Raw genomic sequence first — 6,313 nt, 5'->3', positions numbered from 1 at the left:
ATGCTGCTCACATCACTCCCATTCACATTCCAGTAGCAGGAAGGTAGTCATATGTCTCTCCTAGCTTCAAGGGAGGCTGGGGAATGTGGTTGCTTCCTGGATGACCTTTTGCTCAGATAAATCTTGGTATTTTATTATGAAGAAAGAGGAAGAAGGAGGAGAAGAAGAAGAAAGAGAAAGAGAGAAGAATAAATTTTGGAGTTTTTGCAGAATTTGGAACTGGAAGGTAGACATGAGAGCATGGAGTGTGTGCTAAGTAGCTTCAGTCATGTCTGACTCCTTGTGACCCCATGGCCGTAGTCCATCAGGCTCTTCTGTCCATGGGATTTTCCAGGTGAGAATACTGGAGAGGGTTGCCATACCTTCACCCAGGGGATCTTCCCGACCCAGGGGTCAAACCCATGTCTCTTATGTCTCCTGCATCAAACCCATCTCTCTTATGTCTCCTGCATTGGCAGGTGGGTTCTTTACCACTAGTCATGCCTGGAAAGTCCCTTAGATCACGGCACCAAGGTGTAAAACCAGTCAGACAAGAATTGATGATGAGTGTCTTCTAGTTTAAACACCCTTTGGGGTCATCTGCCAGGGATCCTCGGACTAGATCAGGTCCCCTGCTTTACCCTGTGACACCACAGTGGGCTTTTCCTGTCAAAGCTCTGATCACACCCGCAATTGATTATTTGTCTAATGACCATCTTCTCTGCTAGAGTGGAAACTCCATGAGGACAGAAGCCACATCTGTCTTATTTGATGCTGTATCTGCAGTGCTATCGTAGGGCTTGGTACTAGTGGGGCCCAATAAATGTTTGTTGAATGAAGGGGTAACAAAGAGAGACCTAGACTCTTCTCTCAAGACAGTCACAACCCAACTGGATAAGTGGGGATACAGACACGCATGCAGTTACTGCATTGGGCAAGCCCTATAATAGTAGAATTCAGAAACTGACATGAGAATACAAAGAAAATAGCCTCCAAATGAGAATATGGCAGCTGTTGTTGAATGCCGCAGAGCTGAAATCCAGGTTCCACTCCTCAACCAAGCAATGGAGAAATCAGATTGCATCCAATGGGACTGCCAACCTTGACGTGTGACTAGAGTTTATGCTTCAGATAAATGGTTTACTGCCTCAGCCCCCCAACCACACGAAGTGCACATTCTTTAAAGACTCAACTGTGACCATCACATTTCTATGGCAATTTCTCTGATTCCCCCTACACCACCCTACCCTGTTCAGACAGCCCCGATTCCTTCCTCCCTGTGTCCCCTATTGTTCCCTACACTTAAGTCTGTCACAGCACCTGCAACCCTTCAGAGCGCTTACAGTTCAGATGTCTCTCAGACTCCCCTCAGTGAAAGCTCCCTGAGGTCAGGGGCTGTGCTTATATATCCATATTTCTTAGCATATCACATAGGGTCTGGTGTTCAGAAGACGTTCAGCATCCTGAATGATGGAAGTCAGTCCATGGCTTGGAACATACTTCCAGAGCAAGGAAGCTGTGCTCATTAAAATACTTACTGGTATGTCCCTGGTGGTCCAGTGGTTAAGACACTGCACTTTCAATGCAGGGGGCCCAGGTTCGACCCTTGGTCAGGAAACTAAGATCCCACATCCTCAGCTAAGTACTCATGCTACAACTATTGAGCCTGCATGCTGCAATGAAGACTCGGTGCAGCCAAAATAATAATTAGAAAATACTGCATTTGCAGTCATTTCTTTACAGGTGAGTAGGATCGTGGCTGGAGAGGGCAATGGCACCCCACTCCAGTACTCTTGCCTGGAAAATCCCATGGACGGGGGAGCCTGGTGAGCTGCAGTCCATGGGGTCGCTGAGGGTCGGACACGACTGAGCGACTTCACTTTCACTGCTCGCTTTCATGCATTGGAGAAGGAAATGGCAACCCACTCCAGTGTTCTTGCCTGGAGAATCCCAGGGATGGGGGAGTCTGGTGGGCTGCCATCTCTGGGGTCGCACAGAGTTGGACACGACTGAAGTGACTTCACTTTCACTTTCCACTTTCATGCATTGGAGAGGGAAATGGCAACCCACTCCAGTGTTCTTGCCTGGAGAATCCCAGGGACAGGGGAGCCTGGTGGGCTGCCGTCTCTGGGGTCGCACAGAGTTGGACATGACTGAAGCGAATTAGCAGCAGCAGCAGCAGCAGGATCATGGCAGGTAGCTGTGGGCCCTGACTCTTGGTTAGAGGAAGGGGAATCTTAATTGGGAGCAGTGGGACTTTCTGATGATCTTCAGTGTCTCAGCATCATTGGCTCAGGGACAATGAGTGGGAAATGACACAAGCACCAAAGGTTCAGGAGATGCTGATGCAGCAACAAAGCAGGTGCCAGCTGAGGTTCAAGTGGCTTCAGGGGCTGGTTTGTGCAAGCACCACTGCTGAAGATTTCTTGGATATACCAGGGCATAGTCCTTGATGGGCTACCTGGACCAAATCCCATCCTTTCAGAACACTTGGATGTGTATTGCGTCTTAGCGCTATGTTTAGGGATGTGGTCCCAAATGCTTCCGAGTCCTCACTTTGTTTTAACTTCCTTCCTTTCGGGGAGGTCAGACCAGTGAGTGACTCACTCAGAGACTACTGGGTGCTGAACATAAGCTGTTCTCTGCAGAGTCAGCTGGCAGTTCTCAGATAAGTCACAGTCAAAGAGAGCCAAAACAAGGTAATGCCAAACAAACCAAGAACCACCAGGGCCTGCTATGTTGTAGGACTGATCTACTTGTTCAAAGTGCTTTCATATAATAATTTTATTTGATCTTGACAGAAATTCTCTCAGACCAGCAGAGAGGGTACAGGCACAGAAAGCCAAGGAGAATTGCTCATCCAAGATCACTCAGCAAGGTAGAATAAAGCGGGGGGAAAGCCAACACCCTCCAAGTAAAGGACAACAGATGGAGGAAAGCTACAGAAAGATCAATTTTCTCTCAATTCAAAGGGAAGGTTCTAACAGGCAGAGCTGTGCTCTGGAAGTGAGGGGGAGCTGCCTCCAAGGGGCCCAGGTGTTGGTGGGCTGGCAGCCTGGAAAGCTCTGGAGAGATAGAGGGCAGGAGTGGAGGATTCTTGATTATGATAACCCTAAGGTTTCTTTCATCCCTGGCATTTCTGATGTTGGGGGAAATGGCATCAGTTGGTCCAAAAGGACTCTGAAGCTTATAAACAAGCAACCAGCCCTTAGCTTACCCTTCAGGTCCCAAGTCCAGGAATGAGACTGTGACCTGCTCTTTTGCTTTCCACCTGTGTGCTGCCCTCTGGGCCTCCCCTGGTACCCCAGCTGCACCTGCACCCCCCACACCCCATCTGCAGCCCCAACGCTCAGTGTAGGCTAATCTCACCTGAAATTACCATGTGCTGCTGCAAAAGCACCGACCACACTCTCTGGAGACCCTGTGTCACTAGGAACAGCCTGGCCAGTTGACCCTGGGCTCACGGCTGCCCCACTGAGTTGTGGCTACCTCGTCCACGCTAGTGCCAAGCCCTCAGCTTGGACTATGCAATTAGAAATTCACCCTTAGCACCAAGGGGAAGACTAGTTTTCTAGATCCAAGAGTAGAACTTGAGCAAGTTCTTTCTTTATATATGAATGGACTTTGCACAGTCTCAGGTTTCCAAGGGGATACAGTAAAAACACAAGCCAGCTTCAATATGGCCTCATCAATACTGACCCTCACTGGAGCAAAAAAGGATAGGACTCCTGGCCAGAAAAGAAAGCTGAGGTTACAGGTTTTCAGTCTGCATACACAAACACTTTGAACACAGCATTGACTTCTATCCTATTCTATCTTATCTTACCCTCTTTTCTCCTCTCCTCTCCCATTCGATAGCTAATCTGTTTTACTACAAGCAAATTGCATCAGTTTTATGACTAAGACTTACCAGCTTTAACTACCTTGGGGGATACTTGAGACATCAAAGAAAGCCTTGCTACAAAATAGAACTTACCTGGAGGGCTCTAGGCTCTAATGAAAGAGGATGATCCCCTTAATTAATAGTTAACTTCTTCCCTACAGAGTCCTTGACTGGACTCACATCTCACAGATACTCTTTCCATCCTTCGGTCTGGCATATGCTCTTTTCTTTTTCTAAACACTTTCCTTTCTAATCCCCCACACTCATCTTCTTTCACCTGACTAATTTCTGCTCACTCCTCAGGTCTCCTTTTAGAGCCTACTTCCCTTGGGAAGCTCTTATTCCTCTTCAAGAATGAATTAAATGTCTTTCTTATATCTTTCCAATGCAGTAACCACATTCAATTGAGCAGTTATGAACCATAGGACCCTAAGGAAGACCAGTGACATCAGAGATATGTTGCATAGTGTACAACCTGAACAAGTGTCTATGGCTGCCTTGCTCCCATAGTTCTCTGTACTTCCTGTTAGAGTAGCAGCTACCTTGAATGGTGCGTGCCTGTTTTCTCATGCTGTTTCTTAAGGAAAAGGATCTTTTCTTGAGCATTGTCATGTTCCTAGGGCCTCAATAAATGTTTGTTAAATTAACTGACAAATATCTTTTAAAAATTCAATACCACACATACCTCTGACTGTATATTATAACTGCTTTCTGTTTGCTTTTTACTTTCTTCTACTTCTTTCTCTGTATTCTTCTACCTATCAGTCAAACTCTTGCATCCAGGCCCTGTCAATACCTGCTATTCCATCAGAGCAGGGAAAGCCTTTCACAGTTGGAGTTTCCTTGGGCTGCTGTAACAAGCTACCACAAACCAGATAGCTTCAATAATAGAGATGTATAGTTTCATAGTTGGGGAGGCTGGAAGTTCAAAATCAAGGTGTTGGCAGGGCTTCACTACCTGGAAAACATGCAGGCAAGAATACTTCTTATGGCTTCTGCTTTTTCCTGGCATTTTTGGCATTCTTTGGCTTATAGATGGATCACTCCCATCCCTGCTGCCTTTGTTACATGGCCATCTTCTCCCTCTGCATCTGTGTCTTCATATGGCCATCTTCTTACTAGTACACTATCATTGAATTAGGGCTCATGCTAATGACTTCATCTTAACTTGATAGAATCTACAAAGTCCCTATTCCTGAATAAGGTCACATTCACAGGTACTAGAGATTAAAGCTTCCATATATCTTTGGGGAGGGACACAATTCAACATGTACCCATAGTATAGACAGTGTTTTTTCACACTTTAGCATGCATCAAAATGACGTAGCACGCATGCTCAGCCACTCCAGTCATGTCCGACTTTTTGTGACGCTATGGACCATAGCCCACCAGCCTTCTCTGTCTATGGGATTTCCAAGGCAAGAATACTGCAGAGGGCTGCCATGCCCTCCTCTAGGTTACCTTCCCCACCCAGGGACCGAACTCACAGCTCCTATGTCTCCTGCATTGCAGGCTGATTCTTTACCACTGAGCCACCAGGGAAGCCCAAAATAACCTAAAGTATTTGTTAAAATACAGACTGCTGAATCACATACCCAGTTTCTGATTCAGGAGATCAGGGGTGGGGCTTAACAGTGTGCGTTTCTAACAAGTTCCCACGGATGCTGCTGCTGCTGGTCTTCCTGGCAGCACACTCAGAACCACCCGTGTAAGACCTTGAGCTCAAGATGCAGTCCGTGGACCAGCAGCATGAGCATCACTAGGGAGCCTGTTAGAAACACAGGCCCTCTCTTTCTGCCTGTACCTTTAGACCTATGGGATCAAATTTTTCATTCTATTAAGTGATGGGCCCCAGCACAAGTAGGGAAGTCAACTGGCCCTGGACAGAGAGGCCAGGTTCTATAAAGTCAAGCCAGGAAGCTCAGTCCCAGTCAAGTTGGCCTCCTCACAGAGGTCTCAGAGAGCCTCAGTTGGTATCTGGTTCATGTAAGAGGCCACACCTCTCCTACAGGTCCCCCACATCTACCCTCAAACCTGCCCAAGTTTTGGGGATACTGGGAAGTCACACCTGGGATCAAGTTCTCAGATAAGCGACTGAATTTCAGGTTGTATACACCACCTTTGCCAGAGAGAAAATAGGGCTAACTCTGAGAAGCCAAAGAGACATACTCACTGGCCAGAGGGAATTACAAGACTCCAGAAGTACAAAAAAGTGTACAAGAGAAATGTATTATAAGGGTTTTTTCCCCCGTGGACTCATGCCTGATCTCTTGGCTTATCTTTCATTCTTTTAGTGCAATCTGTTACATAACTATTTATTTTCAAGGCTACTCTAATTTTAGAAACAGGTTTACTTTGCTGTGATAAGGTGTGTGCTTTAAAAGAAAGAGTAGAAAATGGTACAGCTCTTATGAGTTCCTCTGAATGCTCCAAAAGATTGTGAAATTCCAT

General features: G+C 46.5%; 1 non-coding gene across 1 annotated transcript; it reads left to right on the top strand.

The window, feature by feature from the left end:
* Nucleotides 1-1,524: 1,524 nt before the first annotated feature.
* On the top strand, nucleotides 1,525-1,597 carry TRNAE-UUC. The gene has a single exon. It is a non-coding gene; the product is annotated as a tRNA-Glu (tRNA).
* Nucleotides 1,598-6,313: the final 4,716 nt, after the last annotated feature.

The sequence above is a fragment of the Bos indicus x Bos taurus genome, chromosome 3 (assembly GCF_003369695.1).
Source record: "Bos indicus x Bos taurus breed Angus x Brahman F1 hybrid chromosome 3, Bos_hybrid_MaternalHap_v2.0, whole genome shotgun sequence".
In the NCBI taxonomy this organism is placed as follows: domain Eukaryota; kingdom Metazoa; phylum Chordata; class Mammalia; order Artiodactyla; family Bovidae; genus Bos; species Bos indicus x Bos taurus.
This window is presented reverse-complemented; position numbering and strand designations above follow the sequence as displayed.